Raw genomic sequence first — 14,433 nt, forward strand, 5'->3', positions numbered from 1 at the left:
ACGTCTTGAGTTCCACCTTTTTTGTATCTTTTTTAAAGCGAATAGTTAATAGCACGTAGATTAATTGCACCGGATTGAGTCGTATACCCAGAGATATAGAGGGAGCGCGTCATCGTGACTGATACAACCAAAACGAAAAAAAAAAGAAATAAGAAGATAAAGAAAAATAACAACGACCCAATAAAAGGGAAGGACGAAGTAAAATTTAAAAAAAAAAACGCTTAAATTCCCACAATAAAAACGCTTTTGATTGATGGCGTGTAATATAACTTTGCCGTTCGATTTTATTTCAATTTGTTGTTTTTGCTTTTGGATTTTGTTATAAATTTCGCTTTGGCTTTTGTTGGTCTCGCTTAATGGATTCCAACAGACCGACAATTTACCTAATGAAATATGCATGTTGATTTATTTGTGCCCTTGCTACCCTCCACTTTACCGAACCTACATAATATGTATATCCAGTCCGCTTCACCAGCCGCCATCCATTGCCACCGACCGCCCCACGCACCGTGCGGCTGTCCCGTCCCGTGATTTGCATTATGAGGCATGCGATTCACGTTGATGGCATAAATGGTTGGAGTTGGTAGGCGATATGGCGGCGGCGGAGTGTGGTGCTGTGCGGAAAGAGCATTTCTATTTCTGCCGCAAAAGTTAATTGATACTGAATGAAGTCACTTAGCGAAATGTCTGCGGTGGTGGTGGCGGGTTGCTGGAAGCGGGCAAACGGGCAAACGGGCTAGAAGAGCGCACTGGAACTAGTTATCTTGTTAGCTAGGCAGATAATATCTGAGGCAGGGAATGTAGGTTCTACGATTCCAAATGCTATCGTCGTTCGTCGTCGTCGTCGTCGTGATCGAAGTCACATTCACAGTCGCATTCGCAGTCGAAGTCGACGTCGCTCGCTCATTTGGTTTGCGTCTTGTCTTTGACCGTTTAAGCCGTAAGACTTCTTAAGTCGTTCGCCGTTGATTGCTCATTGCATTTTGTCGGCGAAGCGTCTTAAAGACTGACAGGCCAGGCAACTTATAGTCATACTATGTGTGCCTTTTGCATGTTCCTGTGCTGTGTAGTGTGGTGGATGGCGGGACAAGTTAAGAGACTTCGACTTGGAGTTCCACTTCGGCACGACTATAGGCTGCATTGGCGGGCGATTACGTTTCACGTGTGTCGCTTCGCTCTTAAAAAAGACGAACGCTCCTGGTTGTTTGTCGATTCGATGTATGTCGTATTCAACTCGCAGTCGCAGCGCAGTCTATTTCGACGAGCTTCATCGTCGTCGTCGTCCTATAGGTAGATACTTTTTTCAAGAGTCTCGGATTAATTCGCCACTGCACTCGAATTTGTGCAAACGCAAAGTATATAGATGCGTTGCGATTGCGGGATTGAGTGTTGTCGTGTACCCTTTGTGGTTTTGTGGTTGGTTGACAAATAAATGGCATTTGTCAATTCGATTACTCTGAAGTAATTGAGGTTGTAAATTTAGTATATCGTGAATGTGATTAGGGAGTGCATCAGAGTGATTATCTCATATGGAGGACCGTATATGTGTATGGTAAATGGTGGGGGTAATTTAGCAAAATCAAAAGGAAGGGGGTGGAGAGTTTGATTCAATTCAATGGAATCGATTATTAAATCTACCCATAACTCTGTGTGATGATGGAGAATTCATTGTGGTGTAACCAAAACAATGCTGTTCTGTTGTTACTCGTTTCGTTATAGACAGTCTCCATCAGATCCATAGACAAAATCGTACAATCAGAACATGAGAGCGGTGGTGGGTGGTGGGAGGTATCTATCTATCTATTTTCGAGATTGAGTCAGTTAGAAGTTCAATCTGTTAATTAGTTGTGATTTTCTACGAATGGGTTGTCAGAGTTTTGTCGTATAGAACCTAGGTACGTAAACTTACTTAGAATTGAATGTTTTGAAATTATTCGAGAATATTATTTTGTCATCTTGTTTTGCTGCTCGTTCCTAGTTTTGCTTTCAGAAGGAATTTATTACAAGCTTATGCAAAATATTTTTTTATTTAAGAAATAATGTGTCATTTTCTGTGATTAGGCTGTTAGTCAGAAGATATGGAAAAATTGCAGTTAGTTGGTAATTGAAGTCAATAATAATTTAAAGACTTATTAATTCTGAATATTTGTATGTTCTTGACAATACGGTTTGATTAGATCAAAAATGAGTCAATAATCAAATGTCTCCTTTGAAAAAATGATGTTATTACAGTAATACAAAAGTGCAAAGCTGTCACACGAAAGATAATTGGAGACAAAAGGGAGCCTTGTGGTACATCATCAAATTTTGTTTGTAGAAAAACTGTTAATAATTTTTTGATTGGTTTAGAAGTTTTCTTGTTTAATCTGGTGATGGTATAATAATGTTATTCAAAATATAAGTTGGGCACCTTTTAAATAAAGGTCTTTCCATAAAGACGTACCCTGTTACTTCTTTAGTGTTCGCATAGAACATAACACAAATGAATGAAGTACTCCAAGAATTTTCTTAGCAGAGCGCGCATTTTAATAATAAAATTCAATCATTCAAAGGTTTTTCGAAATTTATAGGGTGGCCTAACACCAATTTTTCAATGGAAATTTCGAAACTACTTGACTAACAAAATCTTTGAAACAAAATTTCGAAACGTGTGCTCAAGCAGGTATTAAGTTGTGAAATTAAGAAATGGTTTTAACATTTCGATAACAACCGTGGATAAACAAATACGTTCGCACAGGCATATAAGTTATCGTTGGGTTGCTTAGAAGTCAGTTTAAAAATAAATAAATTAGGTGGCGCAACAATCCGTAGAGAACTAGGGCCTAGTGACAACTCTCAACCATTCCTGTGTGCGAGTAACTTCAGGGATAGAGGGGACCTACAGTTTTAATCCGGATCCAACCGGATAATTTGAAAAAGCACATTTCATGACAAGAATTACTCTTGGAGAATTTGTCAATCCTTCGCAAGAGGCAGTATCCGTGAAAAAAACTTTAGATGGCTAGGCAGTGATCAAATTTGAGCATTTAAGTGAGCATAAGTGTTTTAGTTAACTTGGAAAGAATATATAATAATACAAGGTTAGAACGTAAATATTGATGTGTCTCAGGCAGAGATTGAAAAAATTTAGTGGTCATTACAACTTTTTGATACCTATTACAGAAACTTTTTATTACTTCGTACGAAAATGTCGTAATATTGATTCAAATTGAACCAAACTCAATCATCATAAATACGAACGATTACCACAGTTAGACTTAGTTTGTACCAATTATTTTGCAAAATCATTAAATGTGTAAAATTGTAATGACTCAATATTCAAGTTCAACCAGCTTGAAGTTATTCAATATTTCGTTGTTTCAACCTCCAATCATAAAAACTAGATACATGCTCAGATAAGAATTAGTTTTGACTTAAGCCAGTAATATTGTTATTGAAAAAGGGTTTTCTCTTGAGCAACATTCCAAAGAAAAGTAATAGTAGAAATATCGGATTGTCTAATAACAACTTTTGCTTTAAAATGAAAGATTTAGTTTTATTTAAAATACAATCATTTACAATATTTATTGGCAAACACGTTTCCAGCGGTCGATTCGTTGAACACAATCTTTTAAGACCTACTCGTACCTTATAGAAGAAATGGCTTATATTTTGTATTCCTAAAAATTCTGCCTTGTTAGCAAAGATCAATTTGTTTATTAAAAAGTTATGATTACAGGATCATTTAAAATCATTAAATATTTTAGCCATAATTGTTTGTCGAAACGTCTTATTTAGATCACAAATCACAGGTATGAATCACAATTTAGTCAATAGAACCAAAGAAATATCAATTGTAACCCTTTTCTGTGATATGATGGTCACTCTCGTGAACAGCTGCATTCTGTTTGTTGATAAGGCTGTTTCAAGAAGAATATAATTCATTATTATTCGGGAAAAAGATTATTTCGAAGAAATCGGTCTTAACATTGCCGACGCAAACTCGAAAGAAGTAAAGTTTAATTGTGTTTTAGTATTTATTTGTTTATTTGATAATATTGTATCAAAATTTTAAACAGCTTAGAAAAATGTTAAAGCTACTTTCAAAAGTAACTTAATTTTTGAATATGATTTTTCTAATCTTACACGCATATTTCTAAAGTTAAAAAAAACAATACATTTGGCCATTTGAAAATATATGAAAAGGTTTGTTCTCTAAATTTAAGTTTCGTTTGTTAGTTTTCTTCTAAGGTGCATCAGTTCACGTATGAGTCTGTCACTCATGTGAACTCCTAATGGACCACTTCTAAGTAACATTGCTAGTAAGGATAGAAAAACAAATATTCGATAATTTTAACCCAAGGCCTTACGGCACTAATGGTACGATTTGGTCAAATGAAGTTGATCTTATTCAAGCTGGAAGACATCGTATTGCCTGAGCTAAGGCTAATTTTAAATTCATTTTTGCAAGAATTTTAGAAGCTCTGAGCAACTAACTGTGTTCTGCAGTTTACTGTGAAGAGTTTTAAGAACCGAATTGTAGATTCTTTTTTACAAAATATCTTTTCTGTAAGAATTGTTGACAGAAGGTCCTGAACCACGGAATAATTTTCGAAAATTAATTTAATTCTCATCCACTTTTTTCCCGATTTGTCTGCTTCAGACTTTTTTGTATGGTGTTATTTGAAGGATAAAGTGTATGTGAATAATCACTTTTCCGCAGTTGAAGCAGGAGGTTTTTGCTAAAATAAATACTAGAATTCGAATTTTGTCAAACTAAGTTGTTGAACCAACTTTTTTTCAGTTGATAGTCTGATGTTTACGAAAATGGATAGCTTACCGCATCGCACAATGCATACAAATTGTTAAAAAGCTACTACAAAACGGTTATTCTGTCACAGCAACATATTTTGCCGAGGAGATTATAGTTCACTTAATCGCGCGAATCTCACCTAATCCATACAAATTCCAGCTTACAATACCACTAAAGAAAGCTGACCATTTAAACGTCGTAAATACGTCGATTTATCGAACAAAATTTTCCTCAGCGACAAAGCACATTTCTCATTCGTCATATATGTGGATCTGAGAATCCTCAAGTAATTGAAGAGATGCCATTACATCCAGGAAAAGTCATCGTTTGATGCGCTCTTTGGTCCGGAGGTGTGATTGGATCTTACTTCTTCGAAAACGACGATAGAACGACTGTACCGTAAATTCTTAGCGTTATGCTCAAACGATAACCGACTTTTTTGTGCCTGCTATTAAAAAATACTGCTTGGATGTGGTTTCAAGAAGGCGGTGCCACATGCCACTCGAGCTAATATGACTTTATTACAAGAGACATTTCCTGGCTGTGTAATTACTCGACACGTCTTGACGATATCAACTAACCACCAAGATCGTCTTGGCTATATCAACTGCCCACCAAGATCTTGCGATTTGACACCGCTGGACTTTTTATTGTAGGGCTACCGGAAAGACCGTATTTATGAAGGTAAAACATTAACTCTTGAATACTTTAAAACCAACATTCGGCAAGCTATGGCTGAGATACCGTCCAATAAGTATCGAAAAGTGGTCGAAAATTACCTCAAAAGAACCTAGTGTTTCACACATAACGTCAAATGGATAACCTTGTTTATAAACTATTAGAACCAAAATAAATCCATAAAAATTATTATCACTTTTAATCAGGAACTCACTTTGGACCTACCCTTTAGAATGATGTGAAGAACTTATGGCTGAAACACAAACACGCTTAAGCTTCAGCTTCGACTGACGTTTACGAGTTCAGCCATAGGAATTCAATGCATGTTATCCTTAACACATTGAAGCTTAGGCATAACGTTTCATTTGACAATCGTAAGGAGGTAACATAATGTGACTTCAAACGAAAGCTCTGTGTAAGCTACTTGCGTGATAAATTTAATTTTTTCGATTTCAAAACTCATTTTTTTTATTTTGAGAAAAAATAACAGCTGCTAATGACAGAAGTGCCGTATTATTAATGTCATATTGGAATGGTCATTCAAAGCAACCTCGAAGCAGGCCCAACGTAACGCAGACGAACCCGAAGCTGAAGCGTGTTTGTGTTTCAGCCATTGGACTCTTTTATTCATTACCCGAAAATATTTAAAATAAAGAGGTCAACAAAACAAGGACGAAAGTCTATATGAAGGAATCTGATGGATAAACTAAAAACCAAAAGAAAAAAAGAAAAAAAATTCAAAGATATAAGTTACGCGCAAGTCCATAAAATGAATGAACACTGGTATGTAAGTGCTAATTGCGTAAAACTTCCAAATAAATAGGGGCTTCCAATAAGTCGTTTCACTTTAAATTTCTCGTTATTTTTGCAGCTGTCATGTTTGAGTAACCTGAAAGATGTGGAAGTTGAACAATTTTGTTTTCACTGTGCAAATCATCAATTCAACTAGAATCCAACGTCATAAAACCCTTAAACAAAACTTTTGAAAGTTGATAAAAATAAAAATAATGTTGCTCTAGTCGCTGTTTCTCGAAGCGCTTTAACGCTAGAAAATAGTTCGAAAATCTTTAAAAAAAATTAGAAAAGTATGTAGCTTGACTTTAAATCTACAGTGTTGGCCAAACATGAGCAACTTAAACTATCTCCAACAAAATAAACTTTTTATTGCTATTATTATTAATAGAGAAAATGGGGTCCGTTAACTAAAAAATTCATTGCTCATATTTAAGGTGTTGGCATACGAGTGCAGTTTAATCTATTTATTAAGTCTCAGTTTGTTCACGGGCAAGCTAATCAGTTTTCTTAGGTAACTTTTGTAAAACGGCCAAAAACAAATACCCTAACGGAAAAAATTATTAAAGAATTTAAAAGTAGAATGAGTCAAATTAAAATATCAGAAAAATATTAAATTCCAAAATCATCGATTTACCGATTAATAAAAAAAAATTTACAAATCCAAAAAGTCATTCCAAACTATTCATCGAGGTGGCAGACCAAGAAAAACAACAAAACGACAAGATTCTGCTATAATAAAATGAATTAAAAAAAGACCCTTTTATATCATCAAGAGAAATACGAACCCAACTCGACCTGAACAAAAGCGTGAGGACAATTCGGGGACGAGCTGTTGATGGTGGACCAAAATCTTTCAAAACGCCAAAGCGTCACGTTACACCAAAGCTAGTACTGTATAACACGGAGGAGGTAACGTATGGCGATGCTTTTCAGGGCATGGAATTAGTCCGATTCACCAAATAGATGGTACAATGGATCGTTTTATGTACCGTGACATTTTGAAACATATAATGCTGCCACACTCTGAGGATCAGTTGCCTCTGAAATAGATATTTCGTGTTACAATGGCCAAAATAGTCCCCTATGTCTTAAATCTATAAAAAATCTATGGAAAATTGTAGATCGATGAATTGTAAGGATTAATTTAAAGAATAAAAACGATCTGTTTGATCAAATTAAATTGACTTGGGAAAGTATCCCAAAATAGCATTTTAAGCAATTTAATTGATTCCATGCTTCGAAGATATGCTGAAGTGATTGAAAAGAAGGGATTTGAATAGGGAAGAGGGGGGTCAGACGGGATGGTGGTCAAGACGGGGTACCCATCTTATATCGGAAACCATTGAAAAAATTAGGATCGTTGCTGCGCATGACGCAGCACCGCCATTATAGCTTTTAGTCGACGCAGTGACAGATCGACGTCACCACTGGTTTTGTGTGTTAAGTAGAAAAAATAGTAAATTGGCGATTTTCTTAGCGTTTTTTCACTTTGGTTGCACCGTGATCGAAAAAAGTTGAAAGAAATAGAAAAGCAATAAGAGAACTTACGAAAACCAAAAAAAAAAGAGGCTGGGATGCGACCCACACTGATAACTTCCCATCCCGTCTGTCAATTTGTCTTGCTTAAAAGTTTGTCTATATGTACTCGTATCAATTTTTCCCAAATTTGCGTACTGTTTTTGTAGATTTTAAAACGGACTGTTGGACTGTCAACCAGATTGACCATATTGCGATCGACGCCAGACATGCTTCCAAATAGCCACCAACAAGGAACCCCTAATTTCATGAGGATTGTCGGCTGGCAAATGCAGCCAAATAACAGGCACGCAAAGCGGCGCCGCATAAAAAGACGAGAACTGCTCGTGACCTCTATGAGCAGAAGAGGCGAGAGGAACGCCGACTTCTCAGAAGAAAAAAGAGAAGGCATGAGAAGCGTGCGGTCGAAGATGTTGAGAGGTATAAAAGCAGGAATGAGGTTCGAAAGTTTTATGAACAGGTGAAACGAAATTCACAGGTACATAAACGTAGAACCGAAGGCTGCAAAGAAGAAAGTGGAAACATCTAAGTGGAACCGCAGTCAATGCTGAGGATATGGAAGGACCACTTCTGCAGACTGTATAACGGCGACGAAGAACTGAATTTCGCTGTCAGGCAGGATGATCCGTTCAATATAGACGACGAAAGCCAACAATCCCGTCCACCCGACTCAGTCTACTTAACATCGCCTATAAAATCTTCTCTGCCGTAATATGTGAACGTCTAAAGCCCATCGTCAACAACCTGATAGGACCTTATCAGTGTGGTTTTAGATCAGGATCCTGGAAAAAACCCAAGAACACCAAATCGACACCCACCATCTTTTCATCGATTTCAAGGCCGCATATGACAACAGCTACAGGGACGAGCTGTATAGAGCCATGTCTAGTTTTGCCATCCCTGCCAAACTCGTCCGTTTGTGCAGGATGACCATGGAGAATTCACGCTGCTCGATAAAGGTTGAAAACAACTTAACAGAACCTTTCGATGTCAAAAAAGGTTTTAGACAAGGCGATGTGCTGTCATGTGATCTTTTTAACATCGTGCTTGAAAGAATAGTGCAGTGCTCACACGTCAACACTAGAGGCACTATTTTCAAAATTCTGTCCAATTACTGGCATATGCTGATGACATTGACATAATCGGAAGAACTCAGCGTGATGTCAATGGGGCTTTTGTGAGTATTGAGGCACAGGCGGCCAAAATGGGTTTAACGGTTAATGAGGGCAAAACAAAGTACATGCTGTCGTCTAGAAAGGATATACAACACCGACGTTTTGGTCAAAACGTCACAATCGACAGACGTAACTTTGATATAGTCAAGGACTTCGTCTACCTAAGCTCCGCTGTTAACGCAGAAAACAACACCAGCGCTGAGATCAAACGCAGAATAACTCTTGCTAATCGCTGTTTCTTTGGACTAAGAAAGCAATTGAGTGGTAAAATCCGAAGTGTTGCTATATAAGACCCTTATCATCCCCGTCCTGCTATACGGTGCAGAAGCATGGACTGACAAAAGCGGATGAAAGCACCTTGGGTCGCTTCGAGAGAAAAGTTCTTAGTTTGATCTACGGTCCTAAATGCATGGGGAGTGGAGGAGAAGATGGAACGACGAACTGTACAGGCTGTACAACGACGTTGACTTAGCCAGAAGGGTAAAAGTCCAACGACTAAGATGGCTGGGTCACGTAGAGCGCATGGAAACCAATGCTCCGGCCTGGAAAGTCTTTTAATCCGCACCCACAGGACAGCGCAGTAGAGGAAGACCACGGATCAGGTGGCGCGCACAAGAAAAGGTCACCTCACCCAACTTGGAGCGCGAAACTGAAGACATCTAGCTAGGGACCGAGCTAGATGGAGAAGTTTGTTGGGTGAGGCAATAGTTCACACAGGACTGTAGCGCCACCTTAAGTAAGTAGGTAAGGACTGTTGGATTTTTATATAAAAATTACTGAATATTGAAAACAATTTTTTCTGTGAAATAAAATAAGTTTGAAGCCAATATTTTTAATTTTTGAAAAGATATTTGAGTCAAAAATCATTTTTTACCAACTTTTGTTAATTTTTTTTTCTGTTTTTATTTTTTTGTACAAAAACTGTCAATTTGATTTTTTTCAAAATTTTACTGAATGTTAACAACAATATTTTTTGAAAGATAAGAATAGTTAAAAGCCAATATCTACAACTTTTGAAAAGATATTTGAGTCGAAAATCAATTTTTACCAACTTTTATTAATTTTTTTTAGATTTTTATTTTTTATAAAAAAAACTGTCAATTCGATTTTTCTCAAAAGTTTACCAGATGTCAAAAACATTATTCTTCGTTGCACAAAATTGTTTTGGAGACGAAATCATATTTTAGTCTTAAAAATTTGGAGGTGACACATTTTTTTTTTCAGTTTTTTTGATTTATAAAAACAACCGTTAAAGGGATTTTTTTCAAAAAATATACCTGTTTGTTATCACGTTACAATATATTATATAAAATTTAACTCAAGTCTCTAGCGTTTTTGGTTCGTAAGATATTTGGGTTAACCAAAATTTTCACCTTTTTTTTCAAACTGCTATGATAAAAAAAAACCCACGCAATTTTCTTGAGAGCCCTTTCTGCCTTAATATCTGTATAACAAAATTTATTTGAAGTCGATATCTCTTCTGGTTCTTGAGCTGTGGACGACGAACAAAATGTCAGGCGCACACACAGAAATCTTTCTAAAAATCTTTTATTTCGACTCTAGGGACTTTGAAACCAAAAATTTCAATTTGACAAATCGGACCCATTACAGTAACTTCCTACGGGAAGTTAAATATACAATAATTGAGTCCTAAATCTGTTTTAGTTTAAATTATTTTCTAATCGAGACAGTTAAAGTTGCTTTTATTTTCACCAACACTGTACGTTAAGTTAACTTTCCATTCTCATTCTAAATAGCCTCTTACTTAAATTCACACGACACAGTTTTGCCGTCGGGACTTTTCCAAACAAAATTCTCAAGTTTTTGTTAAATCTTTAGAATGTAAAATAAAAAATTAATAACAATGTAGACATCAATTTAAATTCAAAATATAATCCAACAATAAAGAGAAAGGTAAGCTCCTACCTAAACAATCATTAATAGTTAAGCCCTTCTCAAATAAACATTAAAAAAAAAGAACTAAACTATCACAAACTTACCTTAATCACTTGGAAAAATAAAATACAATCAGCAATAACAGTCAAAGACCACTTGAATCAAAATAATTCAATATCCAATTAAGTTGATAGGAAGGTAAGTTTTTTTTTAGTTTTGTGTATTTTTATATTGTTGTCCCGTTGATTCGATTCTTATTTTTTAAATAATTATAATATGTTTGCGTTTTATTAATCCTCTTTTGAGCAAACATAAATCACTTTTTTATTTTTGTTGATTTCAAATTATATTAATATCCTAGCACCACCATAATTCAATGTTTTAAGGTAGGTAACTATGCAGGTAGGCTAGGCAGGTAAGTAAGGTAGGTCGGTAGGTAGGAGCCTATGCCTAGTTAGGTAGATAGATAGGTTTTGTTTAAATCCACAGCACACACAAAATATACATTAAATGAAATCAACTATCCATTCAACCGCAAATACAATTAAATTATGTATTTTAAATATTTTTCGGAAATTAATTTCTCACCACAGCATCACTTAGTATGTGTATATGATACATTATTATTATTAAACTTCACTTAATTTTATAACGTCGCCGTACATTCAAACATATATCCGTAAATATGTATTTAATATGAAATATTTTTTTATTGGCACAATCAATTACCCGTGAAGAGGGAAAATAACAATGTAATTATTCATTAATTCCCGGCGCCGTCGCCGCTTCTAGGTACTGTTATAGTACACAAAACCAGTGTTGGCCGAACAGCAACAACAACGAAAAAAGATACTTATGTACATATAACGATTCATGGGATCAAACGATAAACGAATAAAAATAATTGTATCTCAACTTTTGATGGGTTGATTAACAAATCACACACGAATCTACAAACCGACATAAAACACACAAAAAAGTGTGAACCAGAATGAGTAAAAAAAGAAAAGAACAACACACACAAGATTGATTATATTCTGAAATCTAAATTCTAGGGGACAAAAACCCCATACCGTGGTTCTTAAAAAAAAAACAAAAAAAAATCTATCTTTTTGTTGTTGTAGATAGGTTGGTATCTTAAATCTTCTTCCAGATAGATAGATAGATAGATTGTAATGAGGATGATGAACAACACGCAATAATAACGACAACGAGAACAAACAACGACGTTGAGAACCAAAGAGACGACACACCGCAAACAAAACCCACGATATATCTTTCACACTCTTATAACCTCTTTTTCTTTCTCTTTTTGTCTCACTCACTATCTAAGTATCTTTCACCAACAAAAATAAAGAACATTTATCTAAAACCAAAACAACGGTTTAATGTCTGTCTATCTGTCCGACCCGACTGCGACCAACAAGACAAGCAACTAGCAAGCAGGCACAACGCAACGATGAACGAACGACAACGAGCAACGACAACAAGACGGTAGCACCACTAGACACTAAATGAGATCAAAAAACAATCTCTCACATGCAATTAGCACACAATTGACACCCGCTGTTTCGTCTCACAAAACCGTAATAATAATAAAACGAAATATAATCATCATCATCATCATCATCATTATCAACATCAACTTCATCGTTCCGATGTCGATGTCGATGTCGGTCGTCGCACAATCATCATAAACATGAACAACATATCTCATAATACAAACAATCTAAACAAATTATATTTATCGCAACATTATAAATATCTCAGCAACATTTTACATTATCAACATGTTAGCGATGGGTGGTGTTGCCAGGCTTTACTCGTAGATAGCCCGAAAAAATAAAAACAATCTTCCATCAAATGGAATATGTAATAACAATAATAATAATACACTTGATAGATTGTATCTGATGGATACAACACAAAATATACAATATCTACACACACTGCACAGGCACATAGATAGATAGATAGATACACAAGCAAGCCCCGAAGTCGAAGTCGTAGTGTAGTGGAAGTCGAACCTGAACCCGAACCCGAACCGTCCACTTATTACACCAATTACTCCAAGCGACAGACTATTAGCGATTATGTTGGCGCACGACTATTAAATTCGAATATCATAAAGTATCTCTTTTTGCGAGCGAGATACAAGATATATTCTCTCTCTGTCTCTCTTTCATTCACTCTCGTTCGTATTTGTATCTATAGTATATGTCTATGGTTGTAGTTGCAGTCGACCACCGGAGACCGAACCGAATCTGAATGGGAAATTCATCTAATATAAAATGTATCTGAAAGATACTCGTACTATATACACAAAAACAGTGAATAAACAAAGTCAATCACTAATACCAGCTCACTAAAAGAGCATTTTCAAAACACACAACAAAACACAACACAGCTGATTTTTGTACCACTCATGTTTCCCCACATAATGTGAATTGCATTTGCTTGCTGGGTGAGAACGAGGAAGGAGGACCGAGCAGGGAAGGGACTAACTAAGCAGAGGCAGACATAAGATACAAAACACACATTGAGCTATAAAAGATACTTTTGAAAATGGAAGGGGCTCTTTCTGTTCTTTAGTATTCAGTTGGGTTCAGTTCGGTTGACGGTTGGTTTGGTTGATGATGGCGAAGTATGGTGTGGTGAGGTGTGGTGAGGTTGGGGGTGGAGTGTTAGTGTATAGTCGAGCTCGAGAGTCAGGACCACGACCAGGACAGGAGTGCCCTCTTAATAGTTTCTCGTTTTCCACTCTCAATCTTGCTTTGATTCCTTGGGTTTTTTGGGTGGTTGTTGTTTTTGTAGGTTGTCGATGATTTTCTCTTCTTTACTTTACCTTTTTATTTTTGTATCCACTTATCTTTTCTGCTTCCTATGGCAAAATAAATTTGCCCCGTTTCATTTACGTTACTTAAGTCTTCTTTCTTCTCAACTTGTATCGAATCGGCTTTTACAGAACGATACAACTTGACTGACTTAACTCAAAATGAGAATGACTATAAATATGAACCGAACTGGCAGCTAACTCAAACGTCAATTTACAACTGAATCTGAAACGATTTGCCTGCTCATTCGGAAAGCAAACATAATATACGGCCTATTATTATTATTGCTGTTAAAATATATCTTATGGATTCATTTTCATATTGTAAGGGTGTGTTTGTATGATGTATCTCATCTTTGTATAAATTGATTACTCATATAAAGATTAGGGTTGCCATTATGTTTTGAACAATAGATTTATAGGTTAATTTATAAATATTTGTAGGCAGAAATTGGGGCTCAAAAAGTAGCCCAAATAATAGACCAGTTTTAATTCGTTTTTAAGTTATAAATGAAGCGTTCAAATGAAGAAGGGGGTAAGTGACATTTTTTAATTTTTCTGTTTTTTTTTTCACCAACGAAGAAGGTAAATGAAAACTTACATTTCTGTGTGATTTGAGGCTTTCTACGAACTCTAGTTTCTAATAAAGCCATACACAAAATGGTGTTAAGGAGGTAAATGCATCATAAAAGTGCAAGATATTAGTAGAAGAAGGAGTTAAAATCACT

At 35.9% G+C, this 14,433-nt stretch overlaps 1 protein-coding gene across 1 annotated transcript in view; it reads right to left on the bottom strand.

The window, feature by feature from the left end:
- Positions 1 to 13,907, bottom strand: part of LOC129952866 (homeobox protein DTH-1) — a 181,969-nt gene extending 168,062 nt beyond the window's left edge. The window contains exon 1 of the mRNA XM_056065765.1: positions 10,977 to 13,907. The gene's annotated coding sequence lies outside the window, so the exon portion shown is untranslated. The remainder of the gene's footprint in view (positions 1 to 10,976) is intronic.
- Positions 13,908 to 14,433: the final 526 nt, after the last annotated feature.

This window comes from Eupeodes corollae, chromosome 1 (assembly GCF_945859685.1).
Source record: "Eupeodes corollae chromosome 1, idEupCoro1.1, whole genome shotgun sequence".
Lineage (NCBI taxonomy): Eukaryota > Metazoa > Arthropoda > Insecta > Diptera > Syrphidae > Eupeodes > Eupeodes corollae.